The sequence below is a fragment of the Hyperolius riggenbachi genome, chromosome 7 (assembly GCF_040937935.1).
Source record: "Hyperolius riggenbachi isolate aHypRig1 chromosome 7, aHypRig1.pri, whole genome shotgun sequence".
NCBI lineage: Eukaryota > Metazoa > Chordata > Amphibia > Anura > Hyperoliidae > Hyperolius > Hyperolius riggenbachi.
Genome location: NC_090652.1, coordinates 277,813,489 through 277,838,862, shown reverse-complemented (window position 1 = coordinate 277,838,862; position 25,374 = coordinate 277,813,489). Strand labels below are relative to the sequence as shown.

At 46.8% G+C, this 25,374-nt stretch overlaps 1 long non-coding RNA gene across 1 annotated transcript; it reads right to left on the bottom strand.

Moving 5' to 3' along the window:
• Window positions 1–3,739: 3,739 nt before the first annotated feature.
• On the bottom strand, window positions 3,740–24,760 carry LOC137525854 (uncharacterized). Its single transcript, XR_011023034.1, has 3 exons — window positions 24,696–24,760; window positions 7,699–7,886; window positions 3,740–4,009 (listed from the first exon to the last, which is right to left on the bottom strand). It is a non-coding gene; the product is annotated as an uncharacterized lncRNA (long non-coding RNA).
• Window positions 24,761–25,374: the final 614 nt, after the last annotated feature.

Below are 25,374 nucleotides of genomic sequence, written 5' to 3'. Positions count from 1 at the left end.
CTCCCCAGGTCCCTGCGAGTGTGCTTCAATTAATTACCTGATTGGCGGGCAGGCAGCGGCTGCACATCCCATGCACTCTGAGGCTGGCACGCTGTCTCCCTCTCACTCTATGACCCGGCGCGTAAACATGTTGTTTACGCGCTGGGTCATAGAGAAGGAAGGAGACAGCGTGCCAGCCTCAGCCGCTGCCTGCCCCCTGAAGCACACTCGCAGGGACCCGGGGAGCAGTCGGGTGATCGCACGGGGGGGGGGGGGGGGGTCGGAAACTCAGACAGGGGGGCCCCCACGCTTAGGTTTGCCCCAGGGCCCATGGGGCCTCTTAAACCTGGCCCTGGGTGTGGTCCTGGTCAAGACAATCTCCTGTACTCCAAGCTGAATGTCAGAATGGGAAAGAAAGGTGATTGAAGCAATTTTGAGCATGACATTGTTGTTGGTGCCAGATGGGCCGGTCTGAGTATTTCACAATTTGCTCAGTTACTTAGATTTACAAGCACAACCATTTCTATGGCTAATGGTGTGAAAAGGGAAAAACATCCAGTTTGCGGCAGTCCTGTGGGCGAAAATGCCTTGTTGATGCTAGAGGTCAGACGAGAATGGGCTGACTGATTCAAGCTTATAGAAGAGCAACGTTGACTGAAATAACCATTACAACCGAGGTATGCAGCAAAGCATTTGTGAAGCCACAACACGCACAACCTTGAGGCGAATGGGCTACAACAGCAGAAGACCCCACCGGGTACCACTCATCTCCACTACAAATAGGAAAAAGAGGCTACAATTTGCACGAGCTCACCAAAATTGGACAGTTGAAGACTGGAAAAATGTTGCCTGGTCTGATGAGTCTCAATAGAGTCAGAATTTGGCATAAACAGAATGAGAACATGGATCCATCATGCCTTGTTACCACTGTGCAGGCTGGTGGTGGTGGTGTAATGGTGTGGGGGATGTTTTCTTGGCACACTTTAGGCCGCCTTAGTGCCAATGGGGCATCGTTTAAATGCCAGGGGCTACCTGAGCATTGTTTCTGACCATGTCCATCCCTTCATGACCACCATGTACCCATCCTCTGATGGCTACTTCCAGCAGGATAATGCACCATGTCACAAAGCTCAAATCATTTCAAATTGGTTTCTTGAATATGACAATGAGTTCACTGTACTAAAATGGCCCCACAGTCACCAGATCTCAACCCAATAAAGCATCTTTGGGATGTGGTGGAACGGGAGCTTCATGCCCTGGATGTGAATCCCACAAATCTCCATCAACTGCAAGATGCTTTCCTATGAATATGGGCCAACATTTCTAAAGAATGCTTTCAGCACCTTGTTGAATCATTGCCACGTAGAATTAAGGCAGTTCTGAAGGCGAAAGGGGGTCAAACACCATATTCGTATGGTGTTCCTAATAATCCTTTAGGTGAGTGTATTTATATATTACTTATTTTCAAATGTAAGAAAATTGAATAATAGAAAGGACCAGTGTGGTTTGAATGATAAAACTACATCTTTTGATTAAATTCTTTTTTATATGCATTGCAAGGGATGTGGTGGTGGGGGCGTAGTTAGAGGTGCGGCAGAGTGTCAAAAAGTTGAGAGGAATGCATGCACACACACACTGCAAGCATGCCACACATGTCAGGAACCGGCCCGCGGTACGCCTGCGTATACGGTTCCCGACTGCGGGTTTGACCAGATCGAGAGGGGAAGCAGCCTTAGTCAAGCTAAAACAAGGCTGGGACCCCTCAGAACACCTTTCACTGCCACCACTAGCGGTTCGCTAGACACTTCCACTCTGCTGTCGAGTCCTCAGCGCGCACTCCGCGTTTTCGTATTCGGGTCAGCTTGCGCTTAGGCCGAATACGGGAACGCCACGCACCCACACACACAGTTAGTGTTAGTTTAGTACAGCAGAAGTCAGGCTTATTAAATAATATGGGTAATTTAATATTTCAGGGAAAAAAGTGGAACAATGCAGAACTTAATATATACAAAAGATTACAAAAAGACAAAGTAAAAATGTTACAAGATAAAAGTTACAAAAATAAGAGGTTACAAAGATAAAGTACAAAAATACACACAAAGCGATTTTGCTTACCAAAATAAACGGGGAAATAAACGTACCAGCGTATCGATCTGGCGTTGTTGCGGGAGTACGCACTTCTGGTCAGGAACCAGGTTAGTTCTAGCCGTGTGGACTACCTCCAAGAACTACAAGTTGTGGCTATCCTAGCTGCGGTCTTATACTATGAAATACGCCTGGAGGCTGCAACTTCCTTGGGGAGGGGAGGAACTAGTTTTTTATTAAATTCCAGACATAATTGGATTTCCAGCTGATCAAAGATAAGGATATAGTTTGCACCTCCACCAATAATTCAATTTCCACAGGTAGAAAATGGTATCAAAAGGACTTCACCCCTTCAATCATTTCCAGTAGGCTGTCAAATACATTTCAAACATTCAGGTGTCAGCTTCCCCCTGTCCCCAAGACTCTGGCAGGCTTGCCTTGTATAATGGGACAATGGCTGACACCAGACTCAAAAGCCATGCCGACCAGCCTATTCTTCCTCAATTGGCAGCTAATTAGCAGTAGACACAGTTTCCCCTGCTGGACAATGGGGCAGAGGTAATGGACATCTACATACAGAATTACATTAGACTTCAGTCTACTCTGGCCAGGTGACCAATTACTCCCAAGCACAATACACATCTGAGGTTTTACCCAGTAGACAGAAACAGGACAGAAATATGTTCTGTTATTATCCTTAACATTATCAGCCTCATAACTAGCGGCTATATTCCTGACAACACACACACATGCTTATTCAACATATAGGGCTTGATTCACAAAGCGGTGCTAACAGTTAGCACGCTGGTGAAAAGCCCTTTATCACGCCTAAACTCAGTTTAGGCGTGATAAGTTTAGGCGTGATAAGTTTAGGCGTGATAAGTTTAGGTGTGATAAGTTTAGGCGTGATAACTGTAGCACCAACTGGGTTAGCCTAAAACTAACCACTCCTTTGGTGGTGCCTAACCTTAACCACCTAACACTAACCCCCCCCCCCTCCCCTCGGTGGTGCCTATCCCTAACCACCACCCCCCGGTGTTGCCTAACCCTAACCCTTGTCCCCCGGGTGGTGCCTAACCCTAACCACTCCCCCTGGTGGTGCCTAACCCTAACCACTCTCTCTGCAGAAAGTAACACCCTTTTACACATAGAAACAATAATATCATTGATAACGTAAAATCTGTACATACAAACAAAATAATATGACAAACATTTTAACGTTGCAAGCTTTTAAAAAGATAACATACTTCAAAAACTTTAATGTTCTAATGTTGTTAACGGTATTTATCGAGCGCCCCTTTTTCTGCTTTTTTTTTGCCATTATTAATGCTGTGCATACCTCCCACCCCAAATCTGTAGTTGATTGTTCACTGCTTCAGTGGTAATCCACCATTGTCTTCTAGAAACCATTGTACTGTTTATTTTGTGTTGTTATACCCTGTATGCTGTTGTGCAGCGCCACAGAAGATGCTGGCGTTATATAAATCAATGATATTTTTCTATGCAAAGAATAATCAATTAATTGCTGCCTGCACATGACCTACATTATCTTCCTAAAAGGAATTTTACATTATTGTGCAGATTTTGAGCATCAGGGACTGCAGTGACTCGTCACAGATGGCTGTGCGCAGAACCAGCTTATTACAAGTTATTTTTAATAAGACTGCTGCATCAGGCAAAACCCAGAGCCAAAACGTGTCACAGCAATATCTCGGGCGGGGCTCGGGGACCGCCATCTCCACGCAGGTCCCAGGCCACCCTCCTAGTCTCCTCAAGGAATCCACAGTCCTCAGTCACAGAGAATTATAATGCGAAGATACCATTTCCATAATGCCGGAGGGTCAAGGGTCACATTCCTGCTGTGGAAGATTTCAAAACATCCAGTGCCGAGATTTACTGGATCCAATAATTGCCGGCCAATCAATAATGCATTCTCCAAGCTGAACTGCAAGAAAAGAGGGTCGAAAAACAATTATATACCGGAGCAGTTAATTGAAGCGCAAGTTGAAATGGGCGCCGCTATTCCGCCAATGTATTTATCGGCTACATCTCTCTCTCATGGCGCAGACTGCATGATATGGGCGCAGTAAACGGCTATGCTGTGCGTATGCCGCTCAAACTCAAAGGAACTTCTCTCCTGCAGCAGGGCATTTAGCGGCTATATTCTCCGCTGTCATCAGACTAAAAAAAACAGCTATATAAAGAAAGCGGCTATAAGTAGTGACTATTATGCGGCTGATGCTATTCTCCACTATCATAAGGATGTATAGCTATTATGCAAGCGGCTATATAATAATCGTAAAATAACAATGCTATGCACCAGCCCACTCCAATTAGCTGCCTGGGGAACACAAAAGCTCAGCCCTGCACTTCAGGTTAAACAACAGTTCAAAGGCTGGCTGGTTCAAGCTGAGCCTCGGAGGGCTGCTGATAGCGGAGCCGTAGTGTCCGCTATCACTCCTGCTTGCAGCTCGTTAAGCACATTATGTAGTGTGTATATCACTTATGTGTTTACTATTAGCTACAACTTCAAGCAGGAGTGATAGCTAGACCCTGACGGGCTCGGCTATCAGCAGCCCACCGAACTCACTCCGCTTGAACCAGCCAGCCTTTTGGTGCCTGCTGTAACCGCTATTATTCTCCTCTCATTTTAAAAGCACACTAAATTGACTGTCTGGCTAACTTTTCCCTTACAACATTGTGATAACCATTATTAATCTTCTCTATTACCAAAAGCACAGTAATAACAGATATTATTGTCCTAACCGCTAGTATCCACCTCTATTTCTAATGCCCACTGTTACAACACACAAGTATATATCACTTTACTATTCCTGCCATTCCTATAATACTATTCCTGCCATTATTATAATACTATTCCAGCCATTCCTATAATACTATTCCAGTCATTCGTATAACCGCTATTAATTATTGGAAATATTGGAAATAATTTCTGAACAATATACACTGCGCACTATTTATAGTTACTGCTTTAAGCATATACGGCATACCCATATTTCACATTTCACAATCCTTAATTAGTGCCAAGAATAGTCACTGAACACACAGCACAAGTATTTCATTAGCGACTAGAACCCTGAAATCCTTAATTACCGGCAATTGTTACTGATCATCATCCACATTACAAGATCCTTAAATAGCCATAAATTCCCACTATTGCGGCAAATATATGGGATGGAACTACAGCATCCTATTTATTGTGCATACATTATGCATACCATACTGCTGCTTGCTCATAAGTTACACTGTTACACTGCTTTGGACAAAGTATGCCAAGTGACACCTGCAGCAAACATATTACATTTAATTACAGGTGATTGTACACAACTGGTAACATTGTAAAAATATAGCACACTATTTATGGTGGCCACTTATTGCTTCCCCATGTGGTACACTACAAAATCCTTAGTGGCAAATCCTTAATTATTAACTTTAATTCTAAATCATTCATTACCGGCAATTATAAAGCACACTATATACAGTATATAATTAATGTACAGGACACTATTCAACGTTCTTCCTCCAGCACTATCCACATTCCTTTTTGCAGTATTCTGCCTTTCCTCTGCCGCTATATAATCCCGACTCTGTAGGTAGAAGCCCTGATTATCCCCTGGCTGGAAAACACACACAGTGTACAGAGGGGTGAGAGCAGAGTACCCTCACCTTATTGCAGCATGTCACTTTTACATCACAAGATAAAAGCTGTCTTCAGGATCATCACAAAGCTTATGCAAACAAGCCTTAATGGGCTATTTGTTTTTGTTTTTTTAATGTAAACTACCATAAGATAACCAGCATATACAACTACAAAGCAACTGTGTGGCTTTTGAAAACAGGTTTGTATTGAAATCAACATAAAATGTAGCGAGTTAATGTGCTCACGGAAGCTCTCAGCAGCTAAGCTCAGCTCTCCACAAGGCCAGGCAAACCCCTGCACTTTATATGGTGGGATTCATGGAGTGGAAGATTGTTATGTAGAGGGGGCCTGTGACAGAATTTACAACCCCTATTAGAGGCCTGTTAATTAGTTAGCCTGTAAAGACTAAAGGGGGGGGGGCTAAATAAATAAACATCAGTGTATACAATTGCATTTTATGGCTGAGAATCCGAGTTTAATAACATGCAGTAGTTCTTAGAATGAATGTCTGATACCGTCCAATAGTCAGACACCGGTGGAATACAGCAACATACAGGATCCAGAACTTATATAGGGGTTTGTAAAAGTGTGATCTTTTAATCATCTCTGATCTTCCTGCATGATTCACATTGATATATATTTACATTTAACCCTACACGAATATCCCGTGTATAATTATGTTCTCATCACTCAGATATACAACGTGAACACAGACCTGTATACATTACTTTTCCATATAATATATACAGATCTACTGTATATGCAGGCTTGTAGACACTGCTGTCCTGTACATTATCATCAAAGCCTGCGGGACAGATGTAGGGATTGTCTCCTGATATTGCCCGTTTCCTCAGCAGAGTCGGCATGTGAGGTATATAGATAGGTAGGTGCACCATCGTAATAGAGGGGGAGGGGCCGCAGGGAGGGCAGCCGACCTCTCCCTTCCTATATTGCGGCTATATGTGTATATTTAGCGTCGGAAACATTAATAGGTTATCTCGCTGTAATGGAGGGGGTGAGCCACAGAGAGGGCAGCCCGATCTCTCCTTCCCCTTCTCTCCCCGCGCCGCCCTCCCTGCTCCGTTCTAGGACTCCCAGTAATGCGCACCGACACAGGGAAGCGAAGTAAATACCTACCTCACCTCCAATTGCCGCTCACTCGCCGCCGGTCTGCTCCTCTCTGCATAGCCGCTGTACACAGCAGCGGCTATGCAGAGAGGAGCAGACCGGCGGCGAGTGAGCGGCAATTGGAGGTGAGGTAGGTATTTACTTCGCTTCCCTGTGTCGGTGCGCATTACTGGGAGTCCTAGAACGGAGCAGGGAGGGCGGCGCGGGGAGAGAAGGGGAAGGAGAGATCGGGCTGCCCTCTCTGTGGCTCACCCCCTCCATTACAGCGAGATAACCTATTAATGTTTCCGACGCTAAATATACACATATAGCCGCAATATAGGAAGGGAGAGGTCGGCTGCCCTCCCTGCGGCTGCTGCTCAGGCTCCTTTCTCCATTACAGCACATAACCGATACATATAGCGGCTATAGCCGCTACATAACAAGCACGATAATCGCGCCCAATTCAACAAGCGGCTAATTCAAATGTACGCTTATATACATCAGCCATCATTATGAAAAGAGGTCAGTTTAGAGCAGATTCCCAGGTATTGTTATTTCTTTTCTATCCTGTACACTCCTCCCCAGTTAACACAATAAAGCCCTGTCTCTGCACATCCCTGATACCAAAATCCCAAATTACTTATGGAATTACTGTGTTGTTGAGTTGACCAACCTCCGAGTAGATGGCTGGGCTCCTCCTCTATGTTCTGGTGCCACACCTATTACTGGGACACGCCCCTCTCCTACAGAAAACAACAAGACCGGATTTATACTTTTCCACCCATAGGCTAACTTTCTTGCAGCTTCCCTTCCATGCGCAGCACCCCCCTCCTATTCCTTGTGCAGCCCCTTCCCTGTCTAACCTTCATGTACAGCAGTTCTATAAAGGTCCCTTGGGCAGCAGCTCCCTATTTCCATGTGTTGCTCCTTATTTGTATGCCATTTGCAGCCTCTTCTTCCATATGCAGCAATTCCTCTTCCACGTCCAGCCACCCCCTGGCCAGCTGCCACTCAAAGCCCGGGCCTTAGTGGCCATTCCAGAAATCCGGCCCTGGAAAACAATAGAAGGGAGGTTAAGTGGCAAGTCGGCAGCGACATCTCTGCCATTCAGTACAACAGGAGATGATGCCTTTTCAATGTTCATTCGTGATAGTCTTTGGTGATAATACACTTTGTGTACAAGTGCTATCAGCTGTTGTCCTCTTTCTCTTCAGCAGTATAGCAAGTTGGGTAAAGGTGCAGACATGCCCTCAAATTCTGTCACTCACCGAAATCAAGATTCCTGGGGCAACAATTCAGGGTCAATGCAGTGCAGACGTGTTGCTAGCCTTCAGCTAGTGACACATTCTGTTGATATGGTAGAGGGCCAATGGTTCAAATCGGTCATGATTTGATCAAGAAAGTCGACACGTGTATGGCCACCTTTAAGAGAGACACTGAAGCGAAAAAAAATGATGATATTATGATTTGTATGTGTAGCACAGCTAAGAAATAAAACATTAAGATCAGATACATCAGTGTAATTGTTTCCAGTACAGGAAGAGTTGAGAAACTCCAGTTGTTATCTCTAAGCAAACAAGCCATTAAGCTCTCCGACTAAGTTAGTCGTGGAGAGGGCTGTTATCTGACTTTTATTATCTCAACTGTTCCTGGACTATTTACTTTTCCTCTGCTAGAGGAGAGGTCATTACTTCACAGACTGCTCTGAAAGACTCATTTTGAATGCTGAGTGATGTGTAATCTGCACATATTATCGAATGATGCAATGTTAGAAAAAACACTATATACCTGAAAATAAAAGTATGAGAATATTTTCTTTGCTGCTAATCTTCTAGTAATTATTCATAGTACACAACCAATTCACTATATCATATTTTTTTTTCGCTTCAGTGTCTCTTTAAGCCATTGTTTATACAGCCATGGTACACTGAGGGCCTCAGAACACTGTGGGAGACTGTCTTTTACATGCAAGCTGAGTTAAAGCAAACCTGTAAAGAAAAAATGGATACTTACCAAAGTAGAGGTGAGACTCTGGATGGTCCAGACGCCAGAGGCTTCCGATATTCTCCTCAACCCCAAAGCTGCTGGCTGGTACCCTCTGTTTGCACCCATTCTCCCCCCCCCCCCCATGTACTGTGCATGTGTCAGTATGGCCGCACCTGCACAATAACACAAAGTCGCTAGTGGTTGAGTCTGGCCACAAGAACATATCCGAAAGCTCTTGGCAGATATGTTCAGGGGGTCCTAGCACAGCTCTTTATCGGTGGGGTTGTGGAGGACATGCAAAGTTTCTGGGGTCTGGACTATCCAGAAGCTTTTCCAATCTCTACTGAGGTAAGCATCAATTTTTATTTTTATTTTTTTTATACAAGTTTCTCAGCAGCTGAAAGTGTTAGTGGACAAGTCTGCTGCTTGGTTGGATAGCTTCATGCTGTCAAGACTGCAAGTGGGAGGGGCACAGACAACATCGCTGACAAATTGGCAGCCTGCAGCTCTGTAGGTCCGTGCTGCAGGAAGTAGCTGCCAAAGTGCCTCCTGCCCATAAACTATAAAAAACTGCTGATTTTAGTTCAACTAACAAATAATCTTTTACTCAGACCGAAAAAAAAACGCTTTGCTACTCTACACATGGGACACAGAGGACTCTTTGGATTTGGGCTTAGAGCTTCAAAAACATTTCATTTTAATCCAGAACATAATATTTTGTAATAGCGGTAAACCACTGTGCAGATGCCAAATGCCATTGCAACACTCAACAGAATGTAGTTCGGCTTATGTTTTTAGCCGCATCCCCTGACATTATCTGAATTCTGGGAAAGTATGTGTCAGTAACACGGCGTAACCAATTTGGGACGCTAAAGGTTAGAATTTCTCTGCTGCATAAAGTACTTATTGCAACACAGAAAAAAAAGGACGGTTTATAGACTGCTAGCAATTTACTGGCCGTGCTGCAAGCTGTCTAGACGTGTTATCAGAGCTACACATACTCGCCATCTTTGAATTCCATTGTCGTGAAAATTCTCAGCTGTTTCCTTGCAATTGTCATTGCTGTTTTATCTGTGGGGATTGTGATACCCCAAGGAGATGCTATGCGACTTTGCTGATGGTGTTTTCTGTTTTGGTCGATTCATCCAACCGGCCATCGTGGAAGTTGCTTAAATTCCGCAATACTAAAAAGGTGGCCACACATCTAGCGACGATGGGCAGATTCGACTGAGAGACAAATCTCTCTATTCGAATCTGATTAGAGAGAGATCTGCCGGCTGCCCATCAACTTCATGCTGAAAACAATCCGGAATTGGCCTTGTGACGCCACATACACCGTTCTATAGCTCGAAGCTGTCCCCCCTAATGTTCAATGTGCCTCTATGGTGCCAAGTGCACTATACATAACCTGTCCGTGGCCGGCGTGTGACATCACACACGCGCCAAGTTACTCCGGCAACCACGTGGGGCGCGTGTATGGATGCAGGACAGAGCCTGGAGCCAGTGGTGGCCACGGACAGGTAATGTATACTGCACTGGGCACCGGCGGCGGGGGGGGGGGGCGGTGTCACATTGGGTTTTCGTCCTGATATCACTTTCTGGGCTTTCTCGATACGCTGTAGTGGTTGGTTACCCTCAAAGCAACTTAATTCGGTGAGTACCTGTCTATTTTCTACCTTCAACACCCAGAGTAGTTAATACTACACCATTTGGGCTCTCTTTGTCTCTGTATTTTATTAAGGTGCCGGTTAATTTTATCTCTCAAGTCGTCTAACACTGTTTAAGCCCATCCCCATGACACAATTTTTGTGGCGCTTATTGCCACAACTGGCGACTTTTTCCATGATGACTGATCTTTTTTGAGATTATCGTATAACATTAATTAAGTAAAATTAGTTAAACGTTGTTTAGCGACATGCAGCGATCATGACCGCTATGACGGATCCCATCACGGAAGATCGCTCTAATCCCCATAGACTCCTGCGCTAATTACCGCAATCGTTTAAAGTCTTGCTCCTACCCATCATTTGCTGCCACAGTGTGCGATTGTGGAAGATGGATTGGGGAACGCTTGTTTAGCGTATTGCCATCGCCGCAGTCGGGAAATAATTTGTTCCCTTTAAGTGCAGGACGCCAGTCATCCCATGAACACATTGCTACAGCCAAGACTAACTGTACTGTGTAATGGGGAGATTGTGTTTTGTTTAGTTTTTTTTACAATGATGAGTTTACTCTCAGTCTATATAGGCAAGGCAATAAAGAGTTGATAGACAGGATGCCAGATTGTAGTGACATATTTTGGTTGAAAAAAAGACATTTGTCCATCAAGTCCAACAAGAAAATAATAAAAATAGTTATCAGATAAATAAACAAGCATTAGATGCTTTTCTCGCCTGCACCCTCACATATCTTTACAAGGTTTAAACCAATTAACCTTTAAAGGGGAACTTCAGCCTAAACAAACATACTGTTATTAAGTTACATTAGTTATGTTAATTAGAATAGATAGGTATTATAATCTTTTACCCACCCTGTTTTAAAAGAACAGGCAAATGTTTGTGATTCATGGGGGCTGCCATCTTTGCCATGGGGGCAGCCATCTTTTTGGTTGAAAGGAGGTGACAGGGAGCATGAGACACAGTTCCAACTGTCCTGTGTCCTGATAACCCCTCCCAGCTGCACACACTAGGCTTCAAATGTCAAATTCAAAATGTCAACAACAAAAAAATTGCACCAAAACAGCAGAACGAGAACATTAACATCAGAAATCCCATCATGCTTTGCACAGCACAAGAGGAAAACTGCCCGGGCAGTTTTCTTCTGTGCAGCTAAAAATGAGGCTTGTATAAGAGAAACAAAGTTCTGATGCTGTGAAACTGTTAAATAAACACCAGGCCTTTTCAGTACTGCTGAGTCGATTTTTAGTCTGGAGGTTCGCTTTACTGAGACAAGAACACAGAAGAGGAAGACAGAAGTATTGCGTGTGCCTCATCCCGGCTTGAAGGGTGAGTTAAAAGATCCGCTGCTCTCTGCATTAGGGGGTCTGACTGCCTATAATGTGTGGAGGGTGGGGGGACTCCTATACCTCTCTACCTATATGGGGGGACACCTATACCTATCTACCTATACTGGAGGCACCTATACCTGACTACCTGTACTGAACGCACCTATACCTGGCTACCTATAATGGGGGAACCTATACCTGTGTTATACTAAAGGGACACCTGGCTACCTATACTGGGGGGCTAAATACTGCATCGTAAATAACGGGGTTTTTTTGGGAATGACCTGGAAGAAATTCAGCCTAGAAACGGCCCTGGCGGTCCTGGTTGGAATTAGTACTATAAATACACATTTCATCCCATCATGCTATATTTCAGTCCAGTTCGGTTTGCTGGAACAGTTCTGCTCTCCGTCGATCTCCGAGTTTAGTAAATCACCACGGTATTAAAAATGATTTGCTATGGTAGGGTAGCTCCCGCTTGCTGTATATAAATTGCAGTAGCTGCCGTGTATTGGAAATGTTGCTGCTGTCTTCAGGGGCTTCTCATCACCCCAGCGGTTCTATCCCTCCTAGTTCCATTCTCTGGACAGAAGAAAAACATTTCCATAAGAAGATAAATCTGTGCAGCTTTCCTCTGGAGCGGGTAACTGAGATCTACAGGAGATGTTAGAAACGGCATTAGAAAAGATTTATAAAGGGTGTGAGGTCAAGCGAGGCTCTTACTCTACTCATAAATCACCCTTTATATATTTTCTTCTCTGCGGCCCAGTAGGTGAGATCTCAGGCTTAGCTGGCCAGGTTCACGCTTCTCTGGCATTTTTATGAACAGTTTTCTTTGGATGGAAGCTGAGGAGGGAGCTGGAAAGGGAGGTAGTCATAGACTAAGGTGGAATCCTGGTGGAGAAAATCGTTTAAACAGGGCAACATCCATCTTCAGCCAACGAGTGTGGGGAGAGGTGCCTCTCTGCTGCTTAGTAATGAATTGGATGGTTTTGCATTTGTCTTCTCCCTTCATTTTTGAAGCGAGTCCGTCAAGACTTGATATTTCAGGAATATTAAGCCCGCCATTGTTATCAAGGCTGGATTTATACTTTTTGTGCCCCTAAGCCAACTACGTTGTGGCTCCCCACTCATGCACAGCATTGCCCCTCCCATTCCATGTGCAGCCCCATCTTCCATGTGTATCATACATTTAATGCAGCCCCTCTGCTTCATGAACAGCTCCTTTGGGAATCAGTTTGCTCCCAGGGCCGGATTTAAGGCAAGGCCACATAGGCCATGGCCTAGGGCACAACAGGATCAAGGGCGGGTGGGCAGAAATCTGTATTGGGGGAAGGATCCCCTGGCTACCTATACTGGAGGGAGGGGGTAATCAGGCTATTTATATGAAAGGGGGGAGGGTCATCTGGCTTCTTATACTAGCTGGAAGGGATTATCAGGCTACCTACACTGGAGGGGTCATCTAAGTACCTATACTGAAGGGGGCGGCTGCTGACAGTGGCCTTGGGCGGTAAAGCGTACAAATCCGGCCCTGTTTGCTCCCCATTTTCACCCTCCTCTTTCATATGTAACAACCCCTCTTTCATGTTCTGGTGCGTGCCGCAGCCGCCCAAGGCCCGGGCTTTTGTGGCCTTTCCAGAAATCCGGCCCTGATCCTTATTCCATTTTAAAGAGAATCCGAGGCAAGTCTTAGATTGAAAACTACACACTAACTGAAGAAGAGGGAGGTCTCTGGATATTGTAGAGACCTCCAGTGTCTTTCTTGCCATTGCCACCACTCTCCAGGACCCTCCGTAAGATCCGGGCTGCTCTCCTCTTCCTGCACAAGCGCAGCCGTGCTGCCCCCCACGAGCATGGCCATTCCTGCACAGTAAGCCCCTCATGCACGCATGGCTTACTGCGCAGGTGTGACCAACTCATGCAGGCGTAGTATAGCTGTGCTTGTTCCTGAAGAGGTGGGTGGCCCCAATCTTATATCCAACAAGCCCTTTCTTCAAGGGTCCCCGAGCATCAATAGGGGTCTGGAGGCTTCCCTCCAGAGGCTTCCCTCTTCTTAGGCAAGTATGTGGTTTTTAACCTGAGGTTGGCATAGGATACAATTTAAATAAAATGTCACTCAAATGAAACTGTGCTCATTTTCACAGATGTAACTACAAATAATGGGGCCCTTCAGAGAAATGTTGATGCCTCCCCCCCCCCCCCCCCTCCCCACAATGATCACACCCCTTACTGTGTTTTTACAATCAGTGGTGCTCAGCAGAGCTCGAATATTCGAGTAGCTCGAATATTCGAGCTCTTTTTCAGCTATTCGAGCTCGGTATTCGAGCTCCGAATAGCTGGAGCTATTCGAATGGGCTATCCGAGTACACTCGAATAGCCCATTCACTATTCGAGCTATTCGAGCAACTCGGCGCTATTCGAGCTCGGTACCGAGCTCGAATAGCATCATAGCCCAGATTGATGTCCTTAGAGCCAATCAGAGGGCTCCCAGGCCCTCTGACGGCAGCCAATCACAGAGGGGGACCCTGGCCAGCCCCTACCCTATAAATAGCGGCCGCCATGTTCCGTTTCTCCATGCTTGCCTGAGACTTGTACAGAGAGAGAGTTGCTCCTTTGTGCTTTGGCTTAGCAAGTGCTCTATTGTGATCATTTACCTAGCGTTTTTGCTCACCTACACCTGCCATATACACCTATATTGTTGTTAGTTAGATAGACATTGTATTTTAGTTAGTAGCTTGTGTGTTACATTAGAGACAGGCAGCTGCTGCAAGCTTACAGGTTTAGGCCTCAGGGGGGCCTTGCCTCTGTGGGCAGCTGTCCTCTGTTTATTTCTCTCATCTATACCAGTATTTCTGCTGTCCTTTACTAATAGTATTGTAGTTATACTGTACTAGGAGTAGGACACTCACTGACTGTCACTGTTTATAGGCTACTAGCTAGCTCCTGCGTGTGTGCACTCACTCACTGTCTGTGTGTACACACACTCTATTTCCTTCTGATTACTGATAGATTATTGTTAGTTAGTTGTACTTACTTACTACTTACTCTTACTGTACCCGTAGGGACACTCACTGTCACTGTTCATATAGGCTACTAGCTCCTGCGTGTGCGCACTGCACTCACTGTCTGAGTGTACACACACAACACACACTCTATTTCCTTCTGATCGCTGATTGATTATCGTAATTAGTTAGTTCTACTTACTGTTACTACTTACTCTTACTGTACTAGGAGTCTAGGACACTCAGTCACTGTCCATAGGCTACTAGCTCCTGCGTGCGTGCACTCACTGTCTGAGTGTACACACACCCACACTCCATTTCCTTCTGATCGCTGATTGATTATTGTAATTAGTTAGTTCTACTTACTGTTACTACTTACTCTTACTGTACTAGGAGTCTAGGACACTCAGTCACTGTGTTCATAGGCTACTAGCTCCTGCGTGCGTGCACTCACTGTCTGAGTGTACACACACCCACACTCCATTTCCTTCTGATCGCTGATTGATTATTGTAATTAGTTAGTTCTACTTACTGTTACTACTTACTCTTACTGTACTAGGAGTCTAGGACACTCAGTCACTGTCCATAGGCTACTAGCTCCTGCGTGCGTGCACTCACTGTCTGAGTGTACACACACCCACACTCCATTTCCTTCTGATCGCTGATTGATTATCGTAATTAGTTAGTTGTACTTACTGTTACTACTTACTCTTACTGTACTAGGAGTCTAGGACACTCAGTCACTGTGTTCATAGGCTACTAGCTCCTGCGTGCGTGCACTCACTGTCTGAGTGTACACACACCCACACTCCATTTCCTTCTGATCGCTGATTGATTATTGTAATTAGTTAGTTCTACTTACTGTTACTACTTACTCTTACTGTACTAGGAGTCTAGGACACTCAGTCACTGTGTTCATAGGCTACTAGCTCCTGCGTGCGTGCACTCACTGTCTGAGTGTACACACACCCACACTCCATTTCCTTCTGATCGCTGATTGATTATTGTAATTAGTTAGTTCTACTTACTGTTACTACTTACTCTTACTGTACTAGGAGTCTAGGACACTCAGTCACTGTGTCCATAGGCTACTAGCTCCTGCGTGCGTGCACTCACTGTCTGAGTGTACACACACCCACACTCCATTTCCTTCTGATCGCTGATTGATTATCGTAATTAGTTAGTTGTACTTACTGTTACTACTTACTCTTACTGTACTAGGAGTCTAGGACACTCAGTCACTGTGTTCATAGGCTACTAGCTCCTGCGTGCGTGCACTCACTGTCTGAGTGTACACACACCCACACTCCATTTCCTTCTGATCGCTGATTGATTATTGTAATTAGTTAGTTCTACTTACTGTTACTACTTACTCTTACTGTACTAGGAGTCTAGGACACTCAGTCACTGTGTTCATAGGCTACTAGCTCCTGCGTGCGTGCACTCACTGTCTGAGTGTACACACACCCACACTCCATTTCCTTCTGATCGCTGATTGATTATCGTAATTAGTTAGTTCTACTTACTGTTACTACTTACTCTTACTGTACTAGGAGTCTAGGACACTCAGTCACTGTGTTCATAGGCTACTAGCTCCTGCGTGCGTGCACTCACTGTCTGAGTGTACACACACCCACACTCCATTTCCTTCTGATCGCTGATTGATTATTGTAATTAGTTAGTTCTACTTACTGTTACTACTTACTCTTACTGTACTAGGAGTCTAGGACACTCAGTCACTGTGTTCATAGGCTACTAGCTCCTGCGTGCGTGCACTCACTGTCTGAGTGTACACACACCCACACTCCATTTCCTTCTGATCGCTGATTGATTATTGTAATTAGTTAGTTCTACTTACTGTTACTACTTACTCTTACTGTACTAGGAGTCTAGGACACTCAGTCACTGTGTTCATAGGCTACTAGCTCCTGCGTGCGTGCACTCACTGTCTGAGTGTACACACACTAAATTTACTTGTGATTACTACTGATTATTGTAACTGCTAGTTGTACTTCCTGACTGTTACTACTTACTTACTGTACTAGGGGACACTCACTCAGTCACCTCACCAACCAACCCACTCCATTAAAGTACCCCACTTTTCACCCGCCCTTTTACAAAACTTTTGTCTATACGCGCAAAACATTTAAGATGTCTGGAAGTGGCAGCCAGCGCGGTTTGGGCAAGGGGAAGGGCAGCAAGGGAATCAGGAGGAGAGGGAGCAGCATTGTGGCAAGCCGCGGCCGCGGGCGCGCCACCATGCACAGTTCCGCAGCAGCAGTAGCAGCGTCAGTGGCTAACATTCCTCCCATAGCCACTGGCCGTGGACGCCTTGGGCGCCGCCCAGCAGGAGCATCTGCAACTCACGCTGCAGAGACACAGCAGCAGCAGCGTGTAGCACCTGCTCCCATTTTCCTCCAGCCGGGTCGGAAACGTCCCATTGAGGAAAAGGATGCAGACACTGTGGTGCAACTCATGACGGAGGATGAGCAGCCCGCCATCAGCTCTGCATCCGAGGCCTCCACCCTCACCACCACCACCACCCCTGTTCGCAGCAGCTGCCCAGCAGGGTCTGGGGAGGAGGCCAGTTCACCGTCACTCGCCGACCTGTCATTCAGCAGTCTTTTGACCCCAGGCATCATGAGTAAATTGTCTGCTGTTGTTGGCGATCTTGAGGAGGAGATGCTGATGGGCACTTTGGGGGATGAGGGATTGGACAGCAAGACTGTGGCGACAGTCAAGCAGCCCATCCATGCATCAGGAGAGGAGTTTGGGGGGTCCTCATCCCAGCAGGACATGTTTCAGGAGGGGGAGGATGATGATGACCCGGTGACAGACAGAGACTGGGTGCCACCACCTCCAGGGGATGTCGTCCTCAGCAGCTCTGAGGAGGAGGAGGAGGATGCTCTTGTGGGCCTTGCAAGGAGGCGCATCATTGCAAGCATTGGCAGCAGCAGTAGGCAGGTCCCACAGCCTGCTGGTGTCTCAGGCTCAGCAGCAGCAGCAGCAGCATCTGCCAGTACCACCACCAGCCGCACCCAAGCCCCCCAAGCCCCCCCCCCCCAACCACCACAGGGAGACAGGCAGCAGCGCTTCCATGCCGTAGGGGGATGTTTAAGTCACCAATCTGGCGATATTTCACCATGCCCACTGTGTACAGCAAGTACGCCACTTGCAACCACTGTCAGCGGAAGTTGAGCAGAGGTGCAGACCCCTTAAAGTTCTGCACCAGCTCGCTCATCAACCACCTTGCGGCTAAACATTTCCACCAGCATGAGGAGTTCCAGAGGCTGAAGGCATCTGGTGCTGGCAGTGGCACCACACCCATCACTGCACAGCCTTCAGCAGCAGCAGCAGCAACAGCAGCCACCCGCCCTCCTGCTCCTCCAGCAGCACCAGCAGGAGTGCGGAAACGCACTGCTCCTCCCCCCTCTGCAACTCCTGCCGCCGACACTGAGGCCTGTTCTGGCAGCCAGTCCTCAGTGGCCTCCTCTGCTGTGTCTGCTGATTCCCGTGTCAGCAAAAGGCCACGCCAGAGCCTTTTGAGCGAGTCCTTCCAGGGGGTGGTTAGGGCTCTGCCTCCCAGCAGCCGTCGCGTGCGGCAGCTGAACGGCTTGCTGGCACGGGCCATGTGCTCCCAACTCCTGCCGTACACGCTCGTGCAGGAGGGGAGCGACATTCGTGCGCTGCTTGCTTGCGCAGCCCCAGACTGGCAGCTCCCCAGCAGACACTTCTTTGCCCGCAAGGCCATTCCTGCACTGCACCGCTTTGCGATGGCCAATGTGGAGCGAGGGCTGGAGCACGCGGTTGGTGAAAGGGTCCACGTCACCATGGACTCCTGGAGCAGCCGCTTCGGGACAGGCCGCTACCTGTCCTTCACTGTCCACTGGGTCAGCTTGGTGGAAGGGGGTGAGGATGGGAGAGCAGCAGCGGGCACAGCAGCAGCAGCAACACAGTGGGTGGTGCCACCCCGCAGGCTCAGGGGAACTGCAGCAGGTTCCTCCGATCCTCTGCCATCCTCCGGCACACCTGGCCAAACCCCCCGCCTCAGCAGCAGCGTGAAGGCCCGCCACTGCCAAGCGCTGCTGCACTTGGTCAGCCTTGGGAAGACCAAGCTGACGGCAACCCATGTGTTGGCCAAACTCCAGGAGCAGGAGAGGATTTGGCTGACCCCCAGAGGCCTCAGAGTCGGAGAGGTGGTGGCCGACAATGGGGCCAATCTGGTTGCCGCAATAGACAGGGGAAACCTGACCCACATCCCCTGTCTTGCCCACGTGCTGAACCTGGTGGTGCAGAAGTTCCTGCGCACCTACCAGGGGATGGGCGAACTGCTGGAAACGGCAAGGAATGTTGTGCGTCACTTCCGGCGCTCGGCTGCAGCCTGTGCGAGCCTGGAAGACGTGCAAAAGGAGCTGGATCTGCCACGCCATCGGCTGATCCTTGACGTTCCGACTCGCTGGAACTCCACCCTGGCGATGTTGGAGCGTCTGGTTGAACAGAGGCGCGCTGTCAAACAGTACCTTGCCCTGGCCACTGTTTCCGCAGCTCAGAGAAGGGACAAGACCAGCAACTTCCCGTCCATCGTCCCCGATGATGACTGGAGGCACATGCAGCAGGTGTGCTTAGTGCTGGCTCCCTTCCTGCAGGCCACAAACATGGTGAGCAGGGACCATGCTATGGTCTGCGAGTGGGTGCCCCTGGTTTCTCTGCTGAACAGGGCCCTCGATGCTTTGCTGGAACAGGGAGCGGCAGCCTTGGACCAGCAGGAGCGGCAACCAGCTGCGCAGTCCACCTCTGAGGGGGAGGAGGAGGAGGACTTGGTGGAGGTCCCTGACCTGGCTGCTGATGAGGGGGATCAGCACAGCGCAGCTGAGTTGGTGCGGGGGTGGAGAGAGGATGAGGCGGCAGAGGAGGAGGATGAGGACAGCACTGACGTCGATGTGCCAGCAGACGTGGCCCGCCTCTTCCCAATGGCAGCGCACATGCTGACGTGCCTGCGCAGGGACCCCAGGGTGATCCAGATGAAGCAGAGGGAGGACATCTGGATCAGCATGATGTTGGACCCACGCCTCAAGGGGAAGTTGAGCCAGTTCCTGCCGCCTGCAGGAGGAGACCCAGCGCAACAAATAAGGAGCTTGCAGCAGGCCCTTGTTGAGCGCTTGGAGGAAGCCTTCCCCCAGCCTTCCACCCCCACTGTCCAGCAGCCAGCACAGAGGCAGCAGCAGGTGCCTGCATCCAGCAGCAGCAAGCGCCCCACAGACCTGCTGTCTCTCAGCCACGAGCTCTACAGGACTGTAGAGGCTCCGGCAGCAGTGACTAGAGAGGAGATGCATGCAGCAGCATCCTCCTCCGGTCACAGCCAGCGCCTGACCCGCATGGTGGCTGACTACATGGGGTCGTACAGCGGGCTTGACAGCGATGCCCCTGTTGATCCCATGGAGTATTGGGTCAAGCGCATGGAGATCTGGAGCGAGCTGGCGCAGTACGCCCTGGAAGTGCTGTCCTGCCCCCCTTCCAGCGTGCTGTCCGAGCGCTGCTTCAGTGCAGCTGGTGGCGTGGTCACCGAGAAACGCTCACGTCTGTCTCACAAGTCTGTGGACAGACTGACGTTTCTCAAGATGAACCAGGCGTGGGTGGAAGGCGAGTTCCTGGCCCCTGTTGTCGGCGAGAGGGGGACATGAACTGGCTGCCGGAACCATCGTTAATGTGCCTTACCACCCTTTACCACCTCCTGGCTCCTGCTCACTAAGCCAGCCTGGTTCACTTTGACTATTACGTCGCCTGCAGCCACACATTTTACACCTACAGTGGGCTGCTGTGTACTGCCCTTCTGCTGTCTGTCTGTGTTTCCCACTGCCAGGGTACACAGAATTACCTTCTGCTGCCACTCTGCCACCAGCTATTACGTCAAACAATAGCTATATTGGTTGCAAAACCAAAACCAAACAAACCATTAAAAAAAAAAAAAAGGTTTAATTTTTCTGAGGTGCCCGGGTTGAAAACTGTGTTGTCCCAGTTGTGTATTGGACACAATGTGGGCTGCACGACCGCTGTCTGGGACCTCCTGTTGTGTTTATTTACAGCCCTGGTATCACCGCTAGGTACCAGGGCTATTATGTCACGCTGCCTACCTGCTGCCACACTCACACTGCTCCTCCATACCTCCTCCTGCTGCTGCTGCTGCTGTCTGTCTGTCTGTGTTTCCCACTGCCAGGGTACACAGATGATTTACCTTCTGCTGCCACTCTGCCACCAGCTATTACGTCAAACAATAGCTGCTCGCCTACTCCTCCATTCCTCCTCCTGCTGCTGCTGTCTGTCTGTGTTTCCCACTGCCAGGGTACACAGATGATTTACCTTCTGCTGCCACTCTGCCACCAGCTATTACGTCAAACAATAGCTGCTCGCCTACTCCTCCATTCCTCCTCCTGCTGCTGCTGTCTGTCTGTGTTTCCCACTGCCAGGGTACACAGAATTACCTTCTGCTGCCACTCTGCCACCAGCTATTACGTCAAACAATAGCTATATTGGTTGCAAAACCAAAACCAAACAAACCATTAAAAAAAAAAAAGGTTTAATTTTTCTGAGGTGCCCGGGTTGAAAACTGTGTTGTCCCAGTTGTGTATTGGACACAATGTGGGCTGCACGACCGCTGTCTGGGACCTCCTGTTGTGTTTATTTACAGCCCTGGTATCACCGCTAGGTACCAGGGCTATTATGTCACGGCGAGCTGCCTGCCTCATTGACTGCCTGCTGCCACACACTCATCCTCCTCCTCCTGCTGCTGAATTTACCTCCTGCTGTCTTTGTGTTTCCACTGCCAGGGAGCACATACAATGGCGCTTCCAACATGCGTGCGCCCACCAGCTATTTGTTACGCTCAAAAATAGCTGCATTTCTTTAAAAAAAAAATTGAAAAGAGAAATACGTGAAGAAGAAGAAGACGATATTGAAAAGGAAGGAGAAGAAGAAGAAGAAGAAGAAGAAGAAGAAGAAGAAGAAGAAGAAGAAGAAGAAGAAGAAGAAGAAGAAGAAGAAGAAGAAGAAGAAGAAGAAGAAGAAGAAGAAGAAGAAGAAGAAGAAGAAGAAGAAGAAGAAGAAGAAGAAGAATATACAGTAACACTACTGAACAAAATTAAGGACACAACTTCTCTTTCCACATTTTTTTTTAAAGGAACATCCCCACATAATCACTTGCTGTTGTTACTTGGAAAAAAAGAGGTTTCTTGCATCATTCACCCTCAAAACAAGTGTTGGAAGCTATTTAAGGCCAATTCGAATAGTCAGCTCGAATAGTTAGCTCGAATACCGACTCGAATAGTGAGCTCGAAGTCCGAGGTCGAATCGAATAGTAAAAATTATTCGACTCGAATATTCGACTGACCTCGAATAATTTACTATTCGAATTCGACCAAACTCGAATTTTAAAAAGGGGTATTTGAGCATCACTATTTACAATATAACAACACAGGAATACAACAAAAACCAGATCACGTGGCACAATTACATTCGCTTCTGTGATGAAACATGCATGTTTTCAGACATACAGACACACATGGCGTGCAGAAAACGCATATAGAAAACCGAAAGATAAGTGTGCTCCCAGCCACAGCTTATTACACTCACTCTGTCCATCTCTGATGGAGCAGAACTGGCTCTGCAGACTTCTCCAGCATCACTACAGTACAGAGCACTTGGGGAGGGCTATAGAGGTTGGGGGCTGGGCACTGTACACAAGACCCCGCTGCACACTGAATAGGGACTGTCTACAAATCTTTGTCTGCAAAACTTTGTATGATTCCTTATCAGTGGCTGAGCAGATGCAGTTACTGGAACAATTATACAGAGAGCAGAAAGTTTTTCCTCTCCTTTCCCTTAGTTGTCAGTCTCTCAGGACGAGGCCCCCTGTGGCTTCTGGGCCACCCTATGGCTGCATCCCCTGCAGAGTCTATTTCTTTCGCTCCTGGCATCAATATCCAAGGTTTGGAATGACTATGCCTCCCTTTGCCAAAGAAATAGCAGAATAATAATTGCAGGACCATCCGATAATCTATGAAAAACAACACACGCCAATCAGTCAGGATAATCTGCTAGTCAAAATATAACACCCAAACCCAGGAGAATGCTTGGTGTTATTCTGACCTGCAGCTGTTATATGCTCCTTTTTTACTGCCTGATGAAGCAGGTTTACGCCTGTGAAACGCATTGCACAATTCTCTGGAGTGTGTAAATAACATTTTCTGTGACTGTTCAAATCAACAGTACTTTGTGTCTGCTTGGAGGAGGTAAGTCCACCACTACCTCCTCTATTTATCAATTTTTAAAAATGTTAGTCCTTTTTATCCTTTTGGCGCCTCTGTTTGTTTTGTCCAACACAGGTACAGAATGTTCTACTAAGGGTGCCCGATCCTACACAGCCTGTGCAAAACTCCATATGGTCCTTGAGTCCTGTGATTGGCCAAAAATGTCTGTGGTATTCCGATTACCGCCATAAAATTCTGCATTCTGCTTTCTCTGATTGGCCCAATACTTCTAAGTTAACACGGAAGTATTTGGCCAGTCAGGAAATGCAAAAAATGTCAAAAAAAAAAAAGACTCTGTGGAATCTGTAATTGACATTGGGAGAAATCAGAATTTCCACGGATTCGGCAATCAGCGTTTCCAACAATCTCTAGTGGACTTTACTGACAACAACAACAACAAAACAACATTAGTAAATCGCTTTTCTCCTGTAGGCCTCAAAGCGCATAAGCATGGCTCAGACCAGTAATTGGTTGATTGGTTCATTTTGGTACGGAGGAAGAATTCTACAAGTCTGCAAATGCCGGGCTAAACAGGTGGCTTTTCATTCTGGGTCTGAATAATTCCAGGGATTGGGCTGTCTTTACTGGGTGTGGTAGTTCCAAAGGTGACAAGGGTCCATATGCAATTCATTTTTTCTCCTGGCTTTTCGTCTAGCTGATATCTTCACACCTTGGCCCTTATGCAATTCACTTTTTCACCTGAGTTATCTCCTGGGAGATAATTTTCATCATCTCTTTAAACTAACTTTTCAGTATTTTACCATTGACAAAATACCCAAAAGTTGGTAAAAAGTTGCTATCAAATTTATTTTGAGTATTTTCCTCATGGCTGGTGGGTTAGAAAGCATTTTATGACAAGTTGTGAAAATATCACCTAGGCCCATATGCAATTTTCACTTGCATTATCTCCTAGGAGATAATTTTCATCTTCCCTGTAAACTAAATTTTCAGCATTTTACAACTGAAAATTGCATATGGTCCCGGTCTCCCAGAATGCACTGGGAGAAAATGGCTGCATAAATAGCCTCGGTTAAACATAAACATCACTGGAAAGGCAGGATTAAATACCAATATACAGCAATATATATAGGAAGTGTTGCATGCGTTTTTGTAGGTGTTAGGTCCACATGGCACAAATAAAACCTAAAGTTTGCTTTCTTAAAACGGAAAGAATTGGCACAAATAAGATGCATGCAGCAGTGCGTTGTAAAAAAAACCATAGAAGAAGGTGGTTCAGACATATGCCCTGAGACTGACTATGAGAACCCCCACCAATCCCGGGGATGACTTTTCCCCAGTGTTGGCCAAATAAGTGAAATAACTCTACAGCTGAATTTATGTTGGGTCAGGTGTCGAATGGCTTTAACCCGAAGGATAGTAAAACAGTGTCACTTTCTGACTCAGAAACACTAAATTCTGAGTGGACCACACATGGGATGGTCTGCCTTGTTTGGTCAAAAATCCTTTGATGTCCACCAGATGGAAAGTAGATATCCATCTTATTTGCAGCTTGTTGACTGAAAACACATTAATAACCTCTGTTTGGCAGGTCCGGTGGTACCTACCTGACACAGATGCAGTTGTTGTTTAAGCTTTTTAGGACTCCCAGACTAGTATCTCCTTTGGGGATCTGAAAAAGTAAAGGGCTTCTTTAGGATTTTTTTTGTTAACTAGTAAATGGGAAGCAGCAGCAGTTTGCAGCATTCTGTGACACCTCCTGGCCTGTTTTCCCATTTCCAGATCATCTGAACAAACATTTCTGCCTCATTGCTCTTAATAGGCTGGAGTCCACTGCATGGGAAAAGACTACCCTGAGACTTTGTGTTTCTACAATATAGCGCTGCTGTTATGTTGCTGAACCCACAGAAACTCCAGAGGGCAAAACAGGACTTGTATGGTTGGATAGTTCTTTGTTTACAGTGCAAAACCAACTTTAAAGTGTACTTTCAGGTTTTGAATTATTGAAGTAGTGATTATGGCAATTCACAGTACAGATGATCATCGTTATATAGCAGCCATTACGTATACTGTATTATTGTAGTTCTTATTATTATAAACCCTTTGCGTACTAGTAGTCTCTGACCCCTTAAGCTACATACACATGAGGCACGGATGTCTGCAGTTGCATGGAGACAAGCAACAGTTGAAAGTCTCCAGCAACGACAGTTGTATACAAGCAACGATTGTATACACGCGGCAACAACCTGTCTGCAACATAGCGGAAACTGTTGCTCAGTAACTTCT